Source organism: Sarcophilus harrisii, chromosome 1 (genome assembly GCF_902635505.1).
Source record: "Sarcophilus harrisii chromosome 1, mSarHar1.11, whole genome shotgun sequence".
NCBI lineage: Eukaryota > Metazoa > Chordata > Mammalia > Dasyuromorphia > Dasyuridae > Sarcophilus > Sarcophilus harrisii.
In genome coordinates, this window is record NC_045426.1 from 170,409,172 (window position 1) to 170,429,512 (window position 20,341).

General features: G+C 34.8%; 1 pseudogene; it reads left to right on the forward strand.

The window, feature by feature from the left end:
• The first annotated feature begins 3,214 nt into the window (after nt 1-3,214).
• LOC100914352 overlaps nt 3,215-20,341 on the forward strand; it is a 53,907-nt pseudogene continuing 36,780 nt past the window's right edge.

Below are 20,341 nucleotides of genomic sequence, written 5' to 3' on the forward strand. Positions count from 1 at the left end.
GGCAATTTTAGTGATGCCCAGATATCTGAGAAGCCCCATGGAGATTTCAAATAATACCTTAACTTTGTTCTGCTGAGAGAGTGTGCACTGATGCCTAAGATAATCACAGAAATGAGAACTCAGACGGCTTACCCTTGTGATTTGATCTAGAAGTCTTATACATATAAACAACACAACAGGTTTGGAAGAGAAAAAAGACCCTTTAAAAAAGAAAGCTGTGTCAGGTAATGGTGATAAAACAAATGAAGACTAGCCAGCCAGTGGCTCTTAGTTCTTAGTCTTGAAATAGATTTCCACACGGTAGCATTTTAGATAGAAATCCGTGCATTGTTGTTTTTTTTATTATTATTATTAGAATCATTATTATCTCTAAGGTTTGTTTTTCTCTAGGAAGGTTTATAACTTTTCATTTGCATCCAAGTATCTTTCTCTATGACTCTGCAATTTTATTGTGCGAGTAGGGTATGCTTAAATAAGTTGTAAAATATGTATGTCATAAAATATTAATGCATTGCATGGAATGATAACAAGACCCCTTAAGTGGTGCAAAGCGAAGTAAGAAAGATCAAAATAATATCTGACAAAAACTGCTGGAAAACTTGAAAGAAATATGGCAGAAACTGGACATAAACCAACATTCACATTCTATACCAAGAAAAGGTTTAAATAGGCACATGCTTTAGACATAAAGAGTAATACTGTAAGCAAATTATGGAGAGCAAAGAATAGTTTATATGTCATATTTTTGAAGAAGGGAAGAATTCATGACCAAAAAAGACCTAGAGAACATCATTAAATGCAAAATGGATAATTTTGATTACATTAAATAAAAGAAATTTGCACAAACAAAACCAATGAAATCAATATGAGAAGGAAAGCAGAAAGATGGGAAACAATTTTTACAACTGGTATTCTTGATAAAGGCTTCATTTTTCAAATATATAAAGAACTGAGTCAAATTTGGAACTATGCCCAAAAGGCTATAAAACTGTGCATATTCTTTGATCTAGCAATATTGTCATTAGGTCTGTATCCCAAAGAAATCATAAAAACAGGGAAAGGACCCACATGTATAAAAATATTTGTGGCAGCTCTTTTTGTTGTAATAAATAATTGGAAATTAGGGGGATGCCCACCAATTGGGTAATGATTGAATAAGTTGTGGTATAAGATTATACTAGAATTCTATTGTTTTATATGAAATGATGAGCAGGCAGATTTCCAAAAAACCTGGAAGGACTTACATGAACTGATGCAAAGTGAAATGAGCAGAACCAGGAGAACATTGTACATAGTATTAGCAGCATTATGCAATGATCAGTGACAGACTTAGCTCCTTCATTAGTACAAGGATCCAAGACAATTCCAAAAGATTTCTGATGTACATGACTAATATGGAAATATGCTTACCGTGATTGTACATGTACAGTCTATATTGGATTGCTTGCTGCCTTAAGGAATAACAAAGGTAAAGAGAGAGGAAAAAATTGGAACTCAAAAATCTTACAAAAATGAATGATGAAAACTATTTTCACATATAATTGGGGGGGAATAAAATACTATTAAGTACAAAAAAAAAGAATGAGTTAGATAATATACATGGAGTACAATGTAAATTTAAAAATAACCCTAAAAATGAAGCTATTCTTTTTAAAAATAGTTATGAAAAAATGGCTTTATGGAAGAGAAAAACAATTTAGTGGTTCTTTTAAAAATTAATTTTAAAAGATTTTTTTAATCTTTTTTTAACATGGGATAAACACAATTTTGGGAAGAAAGGAAACTTTAGGGGTGCAGAGGTCATTCTAACTTTTGGAGAAAGTCTCATCAAGAGAACAGATAATCCAATCCTCTCTCCCTCAGAAAAGGGAAACTAAAAAAGTAGCAAGAAGGTCTGACCCTCCATCACTTGCAAGAAAATTGAAAAATGGACAGGTCCTGAGAATAGCTGCTCTATAGTTTGAACTGGTGAAAGACAAGAAGATGAGTGAATTGGAAAAACTGTGGTTGAAGTAGGGAGAAAGCTGTTGGGTTTTGTCCCTTGTAGAAGAGGATCAATAATATCATGAGGATGATGTTTTTATTTTCCTATGAATTATATTTAAGTGAGGCAGAATTACACAAGGTTGTCAGCCTTATTCTTTTGGAGGAAGCACATCAACCTTAGGAGAAAGAGACAGCTACTCTAGTTTTGGCCCCCATTACTACAAAGTCCCCCTTTTGTGCTAACTAAAAATGTCCAAACAGTGGGAATTAATCCCACACCTATTGAACATTTTCTCTCTTCTTTCTGTATTCATACTTAGGATAACAATGATGGTGATGATGATGATAACTGACATTTTCTCTGGCCCAAATTACAAAGCTTTATACATGATCTCATTGCAAAGGAAAAACTTGTAGTCTTCTAATTCTGCTTTGTATTTTTGTAAAACCAAAACTGATTTTTTCTGTAAATCAAAGCTGAATTTCTTGAAGTATTGTTTATTTCCAGGACTGGTCCTGAATGATCTGGTTAGATATTAGAATTAAAGTGACTGTGCCTATTGAAGGAATAAAAATAAGAATTTTTTCTCTTCATTTTTAAAAATAATGGCTAAAGAATGATAAATATGGAAACATGTTTAGAAGAATTGCACATGTTTAACCTATATTAAATTATTTGCTGTCTAGGAAAGGGAGTGGAGAGAGAATGAAAAATTTAGAATATAAGGTTTTGCAAGAGTGAATGTTGAAAACTATCTTTGCATGTATTTTGAAAAATATATAAAAATATAACAAAAATAAAAGTGTATATCACTAAAATAGTTCATATAAAAAAATAAAAGATAAAGAAAGCAAAAGGGATTTTATGAATATACTTTTGTTGAAAATGAGGGTATGTGTTAAGACATGTATACTTATATTGTATTTAACATATACTTTAATATATTTAACATGTATTGGTCAACCTGCCATCGGGGGGAGAGAATAGGGGGAAGAAGGGGAAAAAGTGGAACAAAAGGTTTGGCAATTGTCAATGCTGTAAAATTGCCCATGCTATATCTTGTAAATAAAAAGCTATTAAAAAAAAAAAAAGAAAATGAGAATATGGGGTGAGATATCCTAGGGTTTGTAGGAATGAGCTTTTTTGGATATATGTATATCATATAATAAACTGGTTTTATTTTAACTTAGTTTTGAAAAGTTCTACCCAGAATGTATATGGAATCACAACCAACTGACATCCTATGTAAATCTAGAAGCCAACTATGTGCTTTCCCACTGTGGGCTCCCACAGAGATACATGGACTTGGGCTCTGGTTGATTATGAAAAGGGTCACCGGGTATGAGATGAAGGTACAGTTTACATGTTAATTTTAATGGGAAGATATGTCTTCTTTTACCAAAATAGAGCAGTCAGTTCAATTAGACTGTTAGAGAGCCTCCTTGCTGTGCATAACAAGGGACAATGAGGCCTGAAGCAGGCAGTCTCTGGAATAGTTGAAAAAGTGAGCACCTCTAAGATAGATGCCATTATTATCATTTCTATTTTACAGATAAGGAAACTGAGATTCAAAAAGGCTAAGTTATTCAATCAGTGGTATTTGAAGGAGGTGGTTTTTTTTTTCTCCCAGTTCAATTCAATAAATATCTATTAAGCATTGTCTATATGCCAGGCCCTGTGCTAGTTACTAAAAATATAAACACAAAATAAAGAGTCCCTGTGCTTCAGAAGCTTAAATTCTTTTTTTTCTCATTTCTTTTTTTTGTTTTTTTTTTTGGAAGCAATGGGGTTAAGTGACTTGTACAGAGTCACACAGCTAATAAGAGTAGGAAGCCAGATTTAAATTCATTTCTTCCTGACTCCAGGGCTGGTGGTAGTCTTTATCTACTGCAGCATTTAGGTTTGCATTCTATTTGGAGCATACTACATACACTCAAGTTATGAAATATAAAGTAATTTTAAAAAGGAGAATGTACTAATAATTGAAGTTACAAAATATCTATAGGAGTAGGAACCACAGGAATCTCACATTAGCCATCCCATTCCCCTGTTTTCCTTCCTTAAACCAGTAATTTTTCACCAATGATTTAGTACTTTGCTCATGAGGGAAGGCAGCATGGAGTAATGGATAGGGAATGGGAAAAATCTGAGTTGAAATTCTTCCTTAAACACTTTAATAGTTTTGTGTGATCCTGGGCAAGTCACTTAAGTTCTATGTGCTTCAGTATCTTCAGGTGTAAAATAAGGAGGTGAGATTGGACTAGATGACCTTTATATCTAAAAAAAATGATATAAGTTTAGCACTCTGGCTCCAAGTTTAGCACTCTACCATTTTTACAGCAATTTAATTTGGTGTTACTTAGTCATTTCAGTCATGTCTGATTCTGTTAATCCATTTGGGGTTTTCTTGGCAAAGATTCTAGAGTGGTTTGTCTAGCTCTTCTCTAGCTCTTTTTTACAAATGAGGAAACTGAGGCAGTCAAGTGACTTGCCCAGGCTCTCACAGCTACTAAATGTCTGAGACCAGATTTGAATTCAATTCTTCCTGACTCCAGGCTTGACACTCTATTCATTATGCCATCTAGCTGCTCCTAAGCTAGCACTTTATTTTTTTTTTAACATTTTAATAGTATTTTATTTTTCTAACTGTTTGCAAAGAGAGTTTTCAACATTCACCTTTGCAAAACCTTGGATTCCAAATTTTTCTCCCTCTCTCCCTCTTTTTCAAGATAGCAAACAATCTGATATAGGTTACACATGTTAAGCTAGCACTCTTAAACTTTAATAGCCAATAGAAAAATAACTAGCATTATTATAGCACTTTAATAACCCTATATAATTATAATAATTATAATATAATTATATCATACAATTATATAACAATTATATAAATATATAATATATAAATAATAAATATAATATAAATATATTGTATAAAATATAAATATAATAATTATATTACATATAATTATAAATATATATTTGATAACCAATAATATAATAACTAGCATCTTTATGGTACTTCATTTTTTAAAAAGAATGACTACCCTTAAAGTTACCCATACATATAACCTGTAAATAAAAGGCTATTATTAAAAAAAAAAAAAAAGAATGACTACCCAATTATTAATCTTAGATTAAACAAACCTCCAACTGAAGTTTGCACAGCACTTTACAAAACTCTCAATTTATACTCCCAACTCTGAGAGATAGATGCTATTATGGTCATCCCCGTTTTCAGACAGAAAAAGTGACTTGCCCGAGATCACAAAACTAGTAAGATTTAAGACCAGTTTGAACATCAGGTCTTCCCTATTCCAAGACTAATGCTCTGGCCACTGTAACAGTCCAGCTGCCCTTATACTAAACTGCCTCTCACAAAGGCTGTCATGTGGTTAATATCCATAGAAACCTCCCTTTCTAATGTAGTCAAGGGCCTAAGAGGTTAGGACTGTGTCACAGCTTTACTCAGGTAGCCTGCTGGGTTTCCTGATTAGAGACCAGTCATCAGAAGGACTGTTCTGGCTCCCACTCCTCCTTGAACATTTGTTGGTGAGTTCTGCCTGCTCTGCAGGGGCTTGTTCAATGTCTCACCTTACCTCCCCGAAGCCAAAAGGACAAAACTCAACAAAATGATCTGGCATCTCTAATACTGTGCAACCAAAGTCAGGCATCCACATTTCTGCTTTCTGGAGAAGCAGCGCTCACAGCTGCTGCTTTGACTCTTTCTCCAGCTCTCTCCGACATGTTCTTTGAAGTTGAACTTCATATTGAGAATACAGAAAACTGGTAAATCAATGGAATACAGGCTCAACCAAGGTTTTCCTATCCAATTAACTTCATCAGAAGGTCACTAGATATACACCCTCAACTTTAAGTCAAGAGGACAAAATTAGGATTTCAGACTGCCTGAATTCAAACCCTGTTAGAGAATTTTGTTCTGATTTTCCACCTCCATCCCTTTGAAAATTTGTTCAGCCATTTTTCACTAGCATCCAACTCATTATGACCCCATTTGATATTTTCTTGGCAAAAATCCTGGCGTGGTTTGCCATTTCCTTCTGCAATTCATTTTCCACTTGAGGAAACTGAGGCAAAGAGGGTAAAGTGACCCTCCCAGGGTCACATAGATAGGAAATGTCTGAGACCAGACTTAAACTCTGGTATTCCTGACTCCAAGGCCAGAGCTTCTTCCACTGAACCACCTAGATACTATAACTTTAGATGGAGGATGCTCTAATACTTTGGGCATTTGTAAATCCTTTTAGTCATTTGCAAATTCTGGATGCTATCTGGGAAAGATAAAAGAGAAACATTTTGTATCTTAATACCCAGAACATTCAGAACTTAGTTTGGGCTGGGTGTTTTAGTGTTTCTTTTCCATCTCTCTATTTGGCTTGGGGAGGAGGTCTCCTGTTGGAAACAGGATAGGCTAAACCAGGGGTCCTCAAACTTTTTAAATAGGGGGCCAGTTCATTGTCCCTCAGACTGTTGGAGGACCGGACTAGAGTAAAAACAAAAACTTTGTTTTGGGGGCCTTTAAATAAACAGTAAAAAATGTTTTCACTGTAAATCTGGGTAGGGGGATAAATGTGAGTCCTCAACTGCTGCATCTGGCCTGTGGGCCGTAGTTTGAGGACCCCTGGAAACCTTCAGGATGGGCTAAAGGATGAACAAATAACTAGTCAAGTACCAGCTTCTATCCATCAATTTCTTCTGGCCCCCAGCCTACCTAAACCAGCTGCTTTGAACTGAGGTGGGGGTGCAAAGTCACCCAAACAATAGAGACTGGCTCTTCTCCAAGCCTTTTCCATACTCAGAGCAGCATCAGGGAGAACAGGGAAGCATCTCTGGCAGCAGGCTGTCTTTTCTGTGTGCTCAATGGCAGAAAAGAAAGAGCAGAATCCATCCCATCATGCTTTGTCATTCTGGGCCTTGAGCTGCACTACAGCTGTTCTCTGGCTGACTCAAGCTCAGGATGGAAAACACTTAAACAAGAGAAGTCTGGACAGCATCGCGATACAGGAGAGGAAATCACAGGAGAGGAAGCACATTCTAAGCCTTTGTTCTGGAAGGCGAGACAAGAAGTTACAAAGCAATCTTCTCATTTCTAGTCATAAGGAATCAAAAGGGATAAGTTTCTTTTGTTTTCCCCAAATCAGAGTGCTTTAATGAGTTTTTTATTTTATATAAATATTTTATTATTACATATTTTATATGGGATACATAATTTGAATATAAAATTAATAATTTAATCTAATACTGAATACCATAAAATAATAAATAAGTAAAAAAAGTTCTCACTGTAAATCTGATCTGGAACTTGGTTCATTGACATTCTATCTGTCCATGAGTTTTTTTATTTAATAGAAATATTTTATTATATATGTGAAATATAATATAAAATGAACTTAACTTAATCTAATACTGAATACCATAACATAATTTTAAAATTTATTTAAATCTAAATTTAGCTTTAAATTTAGATCTAAAAAAAATTTATTAGTAAATAAATAACAAAATGGTCTCAATGTAGATCTGGATTTGGAACTTGATTCATTGACATTCTATCTTTGGATGTGAGACCTGAATTATGATTGTTGCCCAGAATATGATACTATAGAAAGTCCAGTAGAATAGCATTAAATCTTTGTTCTAATCCCTCCTGTGCCATTAGCTCAGTATATGATATTAGCCAAGCCCTTTCCATTCTCTGCATATGTTTTCTCATCTGTCAAATAAGGATTCAACAAGCATTTTTTAAGTTCCTACAATGTGCCAGTCATTCTGCTAGGCACCCAGGACACTACTGCTACTGATGATGATCATGATGATCATGATCAGGGTGATGATGATATTGATAGCAGTTAACATTTATATAATATCTTCTTTTTAACAAATGAGGAAACTGAGGCAGGCAGTGGCTAAGTGACTTCCCCAGAGCTAGTGAGTGTCTGAGGCCAGACTTGAATTCAGATCCTCCTAACTCCAGGCCCAGCATTCTACCCACTGCCCCTATAAAAAGGAAACATCCATCTTATTTATTCATAGGGTTGTTATAAAGTCTATACAGGACAATGAAGGTGAATATGCACTTTGAAAAAAATATAAATCTCTATGTAGATGTGAGATATTAGGATGATGGAGTTAGAGACGAATTGATAGAGAATTATCAGGCAGATTTATCACTATGACATTTTCTATCTTTTTAAAGATTTGAATATGCAAAGCAATTCCGGTTTCAAAGGCTATTTATTTCATTCTTGGCACTTTGTCTGCCATTAGGGTCTGCTGTCACCAAATGAGTAGTGGTATTAAACCTAATAATTTGAGTACATGGACTTTCCGTTGACATGAGTAGGAATATGGTGCTTTACTAAAATATCCTGTGTCTGAAAATAAGACTATTAAAATGCATAAATACAAATACTCATTGGGATCTTAAATACTACTTAAAGGGGTGACATATACTTTAGAGTAAGACTTAAAGAAATAAGAAGAATCTAGATATATTAAAGTACCTTTTCCCATTAGTTATTAATTACCAATCATTTATTCATTTAAATCTAATTCTGTCCTTAAATTTGAGTAAAATAAATTCTTCTAAATTTTCTAATTTAGAGTTGGACCCAAATAAGATTTATACAGGATTTAAGTAGCTCTCATTTGGTTGACATAAAAACTTTCTCAGGTGTTTTTTTTTTTTTAATCTAACAATAGTTCTTTCCATGATGAAAAACAATTTGTTCATTCTACTTAAGCTGGGACATACATAGAAGACTTTTGTATTTCTAATCTACTAAAATGTTCCTGCCAGGTTCCTGCCAGCACTTGGGTATTATAGTTATGTTAGGCTAGAAATAGCTTGGGAACCCATTCCCAATTATTATTCCTCAAATTCTGTAAACTAACTTCTTAGTTTCTCAAAGACTGACGTTGTATTATTGCTAATTGTACAACAATAATAAAATATCAAATAAATTCTGGTTCCCTTAGTAATGACTATAGCATTTTCCTAGCTCGCTAATCAACCTGCTTCAGGTTCCAGTTTCCTAGATGTTATGGTCTATATTCAAATGTATCTGGTGTTAAAAATATTTAAGCAGGCCTATCAAAATGATTTCATCTCCAATCACCATTGTCCATCTATACCATTTTATCAAGACATGTTTGTTTAAATATGTTCTGCAATTAACAGCAATGGAATACTACTTGTCCAATCTTGCTATCTTATAACTAAATGCATTCAATTGTGAACTTGAGAGTGAATTAAACAGCCAACAAGGCATGTAGTATTATTAAATAGTGACAAAATTCTGGGTCATACTAGTGCTAACAAACTCTCTGAGAATAGTTTGCATGGAACCCAGGCCTTCAGTACTTGAGAAGAATAATAACATTCTGAGGTGTTCCTAGACATGGTAGGAATCAATAAGTTTTTTGATCATAATGGTCACTTCTATTGAAAGCTTTGTAACTTAAACTAAGATTACCCTTTGTTCATTTCCCAACTGTGACACTAGGTAAGTCACTGAAATTTTCTGAACCTTAGCTTCCTCCACAAAATGGGGGAAATAATATTCATACTATCTACTTTACATTGTAGTTATGAGGAAAGAGCTTGATCAACATTAACATGCTATAATAATTATTTTCTCTCTTTAGTCCTTTTAATTTAATTATTTATTTATTTCGTTCTAATATTTTTCCCAATTTAAAAATAATTTTAACTTTTTTTTTTTTTACAATTTTGAATTCCAAATTCTTTCCCACCCTCTCTTCCCTCAGCCCTCATTGAGAAGGCAATTTGATAAAGTTTATACATGTACAAGATATATTTCCATATTAGCCATGTTGTGGAAAAAAGACAAAAAAAAAACAAGAAAAAAATTTTTAAAAAATTAAAAAAGAAACCAATATGCATTGATCTGCGTTCACATTCCATCAGTTCTTCCCTGATGGAATGTGAATGCAGAACAATAATGCATACTGGTTCTTTCTCTGGAGGTGGATACATGCTATATTAATGTTAATCACTAATTGTTGTCATTATTGCTTCACATTCCTCAGTATATACTTATAAATATCTAGAGACCATTAAAGGTTTTATGTTTTTATTAGTTTTCAGATATTATTTTACACTAAAAATTATCAAATAGTGTCTAAAAGCTTTGAAGGAGTCAGAGCTCCTAAGACTTGTAATCAATTGGCAGAAAGTTATGATATGGTGGATGTCATATTCTCAACCTCATGATCTTCCTTTGTCATATCTTCAAGATTGTTGAGGAAATCCTGTAATCAATGGCCTACTTACCTTGAGAACATCAAGTCTGTGACTGAGCAAAAAGAAAAGAGATTCTCTCTTGCATGAGCAACGACTCTGACCAAAAGAGAGTTTCTAGGGCACCAGAAGCTAACTGGCAGGTATGGAGAATTAATTATATTTAGAAATGTCACTTTGTAAGTTAGCAATTATTCTAAAGAGTAAAATTTAAAGTGGAACTCACTTAAGGAGGAAATGGTTTTCTTCCATCTACATAGACTTGTAAATATATGGGCAAACTCATCTTTGCTACTAACAAGCCCCTAAATCCAAAATTTGCTAAAAGTCATCTAAATTCTTATACTAACTCTACTGCTAGCCATGTGTATGATTCTGAGCAGTTCATTTTACCTCTTGTGCCTCAGTTTTCACATCTGTAAAATGAAGATTTGAACTGGATGTTTTCTTTTCTTTTTCAGATTGGTTGTTTTCTAAGGTTCCTTCCATCTGTAACATTATAAAATTCACTCACAAAACCTTGGAGGTTGTCACTGGGTATCCCTCTCAGAGATGGCACTTAGGGAATTTTCTGCTTCTCCCAATCAGAAAAAATCATAAACTGGAAGGTTGGGGGCCCGTGAAACACAATCTTATGTCTTTTCAAATTAGCATTTTATGGATTTGGATCTGTCAGGGCTTCAGGTTTATGTATTTTAATTAATCTTATTATTTGCTATTGTGCCCTGAGGTGATAGGACAGTGCAATTCCATAAATCTGGAATGGAGTCCAATATTGGAGCCTTCTAGCTACCTATTATTTCATCAAAACTGGCTCCCCAAAATTAACAGAAATCCTTTAATGCTTTCTTTATAATCAAGTAATTCCATGAAGACCCTGGGGCATCCCACTAACCTTTATAAGATGAAGGTAGGTCTATTCATAATACCTTATATGAATATATTGCACCACAAGTTAAAAAGCACTTTCTAAGTTGATCTAAATCTAAATTGTCCTTCCCAACAATTCTTTGACATGGGTGAGACAAACATCATTAGCTTCATTTACAAATGAGAAGCCCAGGCCAGAGATAGAAATAGAACCTTCTGCTCCAGTTCTGACCACCCCAAATGGCTTCTTCATCTCTCTTAGCCTTACAAAGAAAATATTGCAACATAAAAAACACAAAAATTCTGGTTTCCAAAACAGTGATTTTAATGCTTTTAGCAGCAATAACCTACCAAAAAAATATCTAGATGCAGTGACAACTGGGGGGAGTATGACGAGGGATGGGGCAAGGAAATGTCCCAGGTCCAATAATTATGCCATATTCCAAACAGTGTAATTCAAACCAATTATTTCCCAGCCACCCAGATGTCCCATTGTTCTTCAATAAAACATTTTGCTCATCTGAATCCAATTAATTCAAAATCCATTTCTCCAAGCCCCTGGCCTTTTTGAACAAAGGCAGTTTTGTTTCACTGTGGGTGTGTCTATAGACAAAACCATGAAGCACACCCCAAAGATTTGATACCCTCTGAGGAAGAATTACTTGCTGTAAATTTATGGGTCCTGTGACAAATTATATTGCGGCAGAGAGAAAATGAAGGAATGCAAATTTAGCATTAATCAAGCTGAAACCTGTGGTAAATGAAAACAAGTGGCAGGGAGACTAAGAATTCTATTCCTCTGTCCCCAGAAATCTGTATTTTCCCTAACCACTGGCTCTGATCACCCCCAGAATTCAACATTTATCCTTTAGTTCTCCTGCAGATAAGACGCAACAAATCCTTTGATAAAGAATGAACTTTGGCGCCATCTCCTGGCTATCTCCTAAATCACCAAGGATCAATTAATAGGTTTCAACCAATCCTCTCCTGAGATGAGTTTCAGGCTTTTGCTATTACTTCCCTACTGATACAAAAATCCATACTGAGACTAAAAGGCTCAATTTGTTTTCAAGTGCTCAGTGATTATACCACTAGTAGTTCTGTATGCCAGAGATTTAAAAAAAACAGATAGGAGATGTACAAAAATGTACAAAAATATTTAATCAGCTTTTAGTGACGGCAAAGAATGGTAAATTGAGAGGATGTCCATTAATTGGAGAATGGTTGAACAAGTATTTTTGTATGTGATTGTTATGGAATACTAGTGTAATGTAAAAATTGATGAATAGATCGCTCTTAGAAAAATGTGGAAAGACTTACATAAACTGATACAAAGTGAAATAATACTACAATAACAGCAATATTCCACTAAGAGCAACTACAAATAATTTAGCTAATTTATTATTGCTATATATTAGCAATTTCACAATTCAGATGATTCTGAAGAATTTAGGATAAAAGGGGCTATCCATTTCCAGAGAAAGAGTGCAGATTGAAGTATATTCTTCTTTATTTTTCTTGGGGATTTTTGTCTGTTTTATTTCACATTATGACTTACACAGGAATGTATTTTGTTTGATTACACATGTATAACCTATTTCAAATTGTTTATCTTTTCAATGAGATAGAGAGAGCTGAGAATTTGGAATTGAAAATTGAAAAAAAAAAGTTAAAATTATTTCTACATATAATTGGAGAAAAGTAAAATATTAAATAAAAAAGTACTGCATCAAGTGCTCAGGGATTGAGGATTTGTGGAGACCCTCAAGTCTTCCACAATGTAGGAGATGGATACAGTCCTAGTAGTCCTCATCCTATCTTGAAAGACAGAATATTGTAGTGGATGGAGTGAAGGATTTGAAGTTAGAAAAATCTAGGTTCAGAGCCATCCTTTGATACTTACTGGCTGTGTGATACTGAACAAGTCCCTTAACCTGTCCAAAGTTCAGTTTCCTAATCAATAAAATGGGGATAATATCTGTACTGTGAGTTGTGAGACTCTAATGAAACAATGTACATAAAATATTTTGCAAACTTCAAATTATTCTAGAAATATAAGTTTTGGTTGTTTTTAGATTTTTGGTCTGAAATATTCACAGCCTCCCCCTTTCAAAAGACAATTTCTTCTCAGGTGGTCAATTCAAGTCAATTAAGCACTTGCTATGAGCCAGGCATTGTGATAAGTATTGAGGTTATAAAGAAAGGCAAGGGATGGTATCAGTTATTATGTATTGGTGTGTGCAGAACAATGTGCTAAGTGTTGGGGAGAGAGGGATTTCCCATCACATACTCATATTATTTTGCTAGAGAGCAAAAGTCAAGGGCTATTTTAATGGTCTGACTATATCGGAGGGAAGGATATCCACCTCTTAATAACATGACCCCTTTTCATGGACTTTGATGGGAGTTAGTGTTTACTTTAGCTGTATATCATTTGTCAGATGATTAGTACAGCTCTCACCCATCAAGTCAGGAAAAGCTTCCTGGAGAAGAAAGTGAAACCTTTTAGTCCCTTCCTGGGCACTTGCTGCTGAATCGAAACAAATTAGGAATAGCATAAGAAACTTGGAAGGAACGCCCTAGAGTTTCAAATGACAAATGCTCCTTTGGAGTACTATCCAGAGCAAGTCAAGATTGTAGGATTTTAGGGCTTGCCCAAAGCACCCCTATAAGTATGGGGCATGCAGTTCTTTACAGAAGTTTTTCCCTCTAATTTTTTTGTCTCATGGACCCTTTCAGTAGATTGATAAAGTTCTTTTCAAAATAATGTTTTTAAATGCATAAAATGCATAGGATTATAAAGGGAGGACAATTCCTTCATAATTCTATATAGAATTATAGAATCAGGGGAAAATAATAAAGTCCACACATAGGAACCAGAGATCAAGAATTTCAAGGGAAATGAAAAGTAGGAAGGAAGAGGACCTACCAGTACCAGATTTCAAATTATTTTACAAATCAGTAATCAGTACAATTTGATACTGGTTAGTTTTTCGAGTAGTAATATATGGCTATGAGAGTTGAGTGATGCAGAATTGATACTTTTGAAATGTGATGCTGAAAAAGACTTTTGAAAGTCCCTTGGAAGTCAGTCAATACTTAAAAGAAATTAATCCAGACTATTTATTGTAAGGACAATACTGAAACTAAAACTTAAATACTTTGACCCCATGAGAAGACAGAATTCATTGGAAAAGACCCTCATATTGAGAAAGACTAAAGGCATATGGAGAAGGGGATGGCAGAGGATGATATAGACAAAAAGTGTCATAGGTACAAAAACAGGAACTTGGACAGACTTTAGGAGATAGTGGAGGAGAGAAAGTCAATGGGGTCAAAGTTGAACACAACTGAACAAAAGAACAATAAAAAACAGAAAAGTTCAATGGAGAAAACAAAAAAGTTCACAAGATTCTTAAACAATCAATCATTGTAGCATAATGCTCAATAAACTTGAGGACTCTAGCTACTAGATTATGGACTCCTGTTCAACAAAAAATACTGGAAAAGCCAGAAAGAAAACTGGCAAAAATTAGAAAAAGAACAAAATCTTATACCATATGCCACAATTAACTCTAAATGGATTTGTTGTTACTTGTTCAGTTGTTTCAGTCATATATGCCTCTTTGTGACCCCATTTGGGGTTTTATTAGCTAAGATATTGAAGTTTTTCCATTTCCTTCTCCAGCTCATTTTGCAGATAAGGAAACTGAGGCAAGCATGATTATTTAATGCGACTTGCCCAGGGCAAAAGCTAATATATGAGACCAAATTTGAATTCAGGTTTTCTTGACTCTATGTCCAGCACTCTATCCACTGAAATACCAAGCTAACCCTTCTAAATCAATACATGACCTAAATATAAAATGTCCTATTATAGCCAAACTAGTAGGGTTGGTGAAACATTTTCCCCAACTATGGATAAAGGAGGCATTCTTGACTAAATAAGGCACTGAAAGGATTGCAAAAGATAAAATGAACAATTTTGATTACATAAATTAAAAAGGTTTTGTGTAACCAAAATCAATACAATTGGAATTGGAGAAAAGGAAGTTGCATGGAGAAAAAACATTTACATCAAATTTCTCTAATAAAGGATTCCCATCCAAGGTAAGAGATAGAAGTAATTTTTCTAAAAATAAGAGAAATAAGCAATTAACAACTAAATTAGAAAAATGGTTTAAAACACTAATAAAAAGCAAAATGGACATTAAATATATTCTGATATTCTATTACAGTTCCATCAGTTGGACAAAGATGACCAAAAAAATGATAATTATTAGAGAAACTAAGAGAAAAAAGATACACTAATACACTGCTGATGGGGTTGTGAAGTGGTACAACCATTCTGGAAAGCAATTTGGAACTATACCCCCAAAACTCCCTAACCTGTACATATCCTTTGACTCAGAAATACAAACAAGGGGCTTATACTCCTATGAAATCAAAAGAGGGAAAGGACTCATATATAAATTAATATTTATAGCAGCATATTTTTAGAGGCACCTACAGGAAACAAAGCAGGAGTCTATCAAAGAACGGATGGACAAATTATGTAATGTAAATATAATAGGATATTTCCTTATAAGAAATTATGAAAGGGATAGATTCAGAGAAATCTAAGAAGACTCGTATGAACTGATGCAGAGTGAAGTAGGCAGAACTAAGAGAACAACTTATACAATAACTATATATATATATATATATATATATATATATATATATGCTGAGAAAATTGGAGTTAAGTGACTTGCCCAGAGTCACACAAGTAGGAAGTGTTAAGTGTCTGAGGCCAGATTTTAACTCAGGTCCTCCTGACTTTAGGGCTAGTGCTCTATCCACTGTGCCACCTAGCTGCCCTCCTAACTATTGCAAAAGACTTAAGAACTACAATCAATAGCAGTGATAAAACATGACTCTAGAAGACTGATAATGAATAATTCTTTCTACCTTCTGGCAGAGAGATAATAGACTAAAGGTACAAAATGAGCCATACATTTTTCAAACACAATGTGCAGATTTTTTTTTGTTATTACATTCATATTTTTACAAGAGAAGTTCTTTTGAAGGAGGAAGAGGAGAAGAGAAATGGAAGGAGAAGAAGGAAGGAGGAGAAGAAAGGAGAAGGGGAAGGAGGAGAAGGAGAAAGGAGAAGAAGAAAAGTTGTGGGTAGTGATAATGATACTAAAGGAATAAGAGTATCAATAAATCAGTTTAAAAAATAAAATCAAGCAGAAGAAAAGTCAGAAGGGGATACAGGCAAGGCAGTATTAGAACTGCTATATTTCAAATTTAATTTTAATTTGATTTAATTTTTACTTAAATTTAATTCATATTTGAAATACCCCCAAACCATAAGCTTTATATAATGAACATTCATGGTTTCATATGTGATTTTCTTCTTCTGTACTTTGTGTAAACAGATACTGTAATAGGGGGTGTCAGGCCTCCTATGAGAAAGACTATTATATCTGGCCTCAGACAATTACTAGCTGGATGGCCCTGGGAAGGTCACTTAATTTCTGTTTACCTCAGTTTCTTCATGTATAAAATGGGGATAATAATAGCACCAACCTCACAGATTTGTTATAAGGATAAAATGAGATATTTGTAACATACTTAGCACAGTGCCTGGCATGTAGTAGGCACTATATAAATATTCTGTTTTGGTTCAGTCCTGGCTGATTTTTCATGATCCCATTTGAAGCTCTCTTGAGTGGTTTAGCCATTTCCTTTTCCAGCTCATTTACATATAAGGAAACTGAAGCAAAAAGGGTTAAGTACTTTGACCCTATTTTTACATAACTAGTAAGTGTCAGAGGCCAGATTTGAACTCAAGAACATAGGTCTTTCTGATTCCAGGCCCAGCATTCTATCCACTGTACCATCCAGCTGCTCCTAAATGTTAGCTATTATTAACTGTTTATATTTGTAATTTTTTAAAGCTCATAAAACTAAAAAAGAAAAACATTAAAGAGTTTTGATAAGCTTTTAGAATAATGAGTCTACAGACCTTAAGACATTTCCATTTTCCCAAGTAATATTACATTTTCTCTTAAAACAAAAAGTCAACAAGAACTTATTAAAGCAAGCAAAAATGTGCCCAGAATTGTGTTAAGTATTCTTCAGAATATAAAAGTAGAAGAAAATCCCTACCCTCAAAGTCCTTAGAATATAATTGAGGATACTAACAAATTAAATGAAACAGAGAATAATACAAACCTAGAAGAGATACTAATGGGATGGTGGGGTAGAGGTTACAAAGAATATTTGCATTTAGAGATGGTGGCAAGAAACACTGGATGGAGAGGCAGAGGACCTTGGTCACTTCTTGCCTCTACCACTCAGTGTCTCTGGGCACATCACTACAACTATCTGAAAAAATATTTATTAAACATTTGCAATGTGCAATGCAATGTGGAAGGTGCTGGGAAAAACAAAGGTAAAACATAATCTTTGCTCTCACAAGAAACACTTAGATTGCATTTACTCACATGTAAAAATATAATACAATTATAGTGTCATTATATAGTATGTATTATTGTTACACTAAATAAGTTGGCATAATAACAATTGTACCCAAAATGTATTGTGAGAATAGTACTTCAATGTGCTATAAAAATTATGAGCTGTTTTTATTATTTTGAGACCACAGAATGTTAGTGATTAAAAGAACTTTAGGGATCATCTTATGTAACCCTCTCATTTCTGGGAAGATAAAAATTGCAATTACCTCTTATTTCTACTCTATTGATTTTACAATGTAATTGATTTTATGCTGTATTGATTTTTGTATCTGCCTGAACTCACTTCGCTCAAAAAAAGTAGTCATTCCTAGTCTGAATTGGCTTAAAGACTGGGTTAAAAGGGAATTTTGTTATCACTCATGCAACTAGCTCAGGAGACATTTGTTTGTTGCATAGAAACCCCAACCAGCTAAACTTGGTGCTATATCCTCAAAAGACAAGTCTTTGCCTGTTCTTGTACAATTAGAAGTGATTTGATCTCCCTCCTATGGGATGACTAACTGGGTAGTTCTGATTTTCTGAGATTACATGAGGCAGATGAGTACTATAAAACAATTAACATGCCTTAATTGTCAGAGAGGGTCTTCTTATCAGACACACCTAAGCAACAGCTCACTTTCCCCAGTGTAACAAATTAAAATGTCCCCCCTCAGACTACCTCCTTTCCTGTGTGTCGATAGAAAGGGTCCTTCCTTCTCATGGAGGTTTCTGGTCTTACTGAGATGGAAGGAAGGAAGGGGAGAAAGGAGGGAGGGAAAAAGGGAGGGAGGGAAGGGGAGAAGAAGGGAAGAAGGGAAGGGGAGAGGAAGGGAGGAAGGGAAAGGAGAAGGGAGGGAGGGAGGAAGAGAAGGAAGGAGGGAAGGGGAAAGGAGAGAGAGAAGGAGGAAGGGAGGAAGGAGGAAGGGAGTGAGGGAGGAAGGGAAGGGGAGGAGGGAAGAGAAGGACAAGAGAAAGGAGAAAGGATAAAAAAGAATTGATTTTAAAGGGAAGGACAAGGAAAAGGAGAAAGAAAAGGAAGAATGGGTTTTAAAAGAGTGACTAGGGAAGGAAGAATCCTAAGTTGTTCATAGACCATAGACAGTGATATGAAAAAAAATGGCAGCTAGAGAGGTATAGTGGTTTTAATTTTCAGGAGAGTAAATGTCAAAGGGAACAAGTACTCAAATGGTAACCAAAGAATCTGGGAAAGGAGGTTCAAGCTCCCAGTGGCCATAAACATATCACTCTTGCCTTTGTACTCTCTCTTTCCTACCAACCAAGAAATAAATTTTCAATACACTCTACCTTATTCCCTTCCCAAGGATTCCTTACCCTCCTTCCTTTCTAGATAGACCGATTTCTCTCCTACCATTCCTCCACAAGCCATGATCCTTCTCACTCCCTACTCCAGCAAGGTATGATCCAGGTGCCCCCTTCTTTCCTTCCCTGTGCAGAAGGGCGCATTGAAGAAACCTGCTTAATGGAGTAGGCAGAATATGAGTCCCCAATCTCAGGTACTGATCTAGCCAACCTCTGAAGTTTTTGAGATTCTAAGATTCTTTCCCTGGAACCACTAAGGGAACAAATCCCCCCCTGTTGCTCAGCTAAATTTGTCTTAATTGCTTCTAACATTATTTTCGCATCATAAACTGCAAGGTTGATTTGAGGGTACATTTTATGCTGCTTGCCCCACTTGGCGCTATTTGCCACCTGGCACTAGTTGCCTTAGATTTTGAAATTAGTTATGTTTCTGATGGGTACTAATAACTAATGACAAAATAATCCGAGCTAATGTTTTAACTCTCAGACAACACAATGGTTTAACTCAAATCAAAGTACATGTATCTAAAAAGTGACTAACATAAGAAATTCCAAATGTCAGCAAATAGGAGGTAACAAGACAAGACTTTAAATCAAACTTGAATGTTTTATCAAGGAAAAACTCTTAAGTGCAAATAACTAGGATAAGGGTAACACTCAAGTTGCCAAATTGATCACATTTAGAAGGCAATCTTTCAGCAATATATAAACTACATTTGTCTTAACAAGAATACTCAGGTAAAATAGGAGGCTATTAGATGATAGACTGAAGTGAGCTCTTCCCACCTCTTCTGTCCCAGATCCCACTATTCCCCAACTAAATGCTGTTTTTATACTGGAACAGAGACAGTTTTAGCTCTAATATTACATAAGGTTCATCAGACTTTCCTCAGTAGAAATGTAATGGGTGGGTCTGATTAAGTATAGTTCCCTGTTAGTTTGGGTTTGATGTTAAAATTAAATGAAATACTTAATTTCCTTTTTTAGAGCAAATTTTTAATGTCTTTCTTAATATCTCCATAGTCTCACTAAGTACCCTACCTTTTACTCCTTCCAGGGAGCCATCCCATATAACAAACAGTATTTTTAAGATCAAAAGACAGAGACACACAGAGACACAGAGACACACAGTGTTAGAGAAAGAAGCAGAGACAGAGAGAGAGAGAGGGAAAAGTCAGTATAACTGATTCCTACATCAAAAAGTCTGAAAATGTGTGCAACATACAATATTTATGGACCCCCTTCCTTTGCAAAGGAATTTGGTTTGTCACTCACTGTTTCATTCAACAGTTAATAGGAGGCTTGCTTAGCCATACCACAGAAAGAACATTCAACAAGTTTACTAGAGCATCTTATGCTACTAGAGCAGGGTGGTTG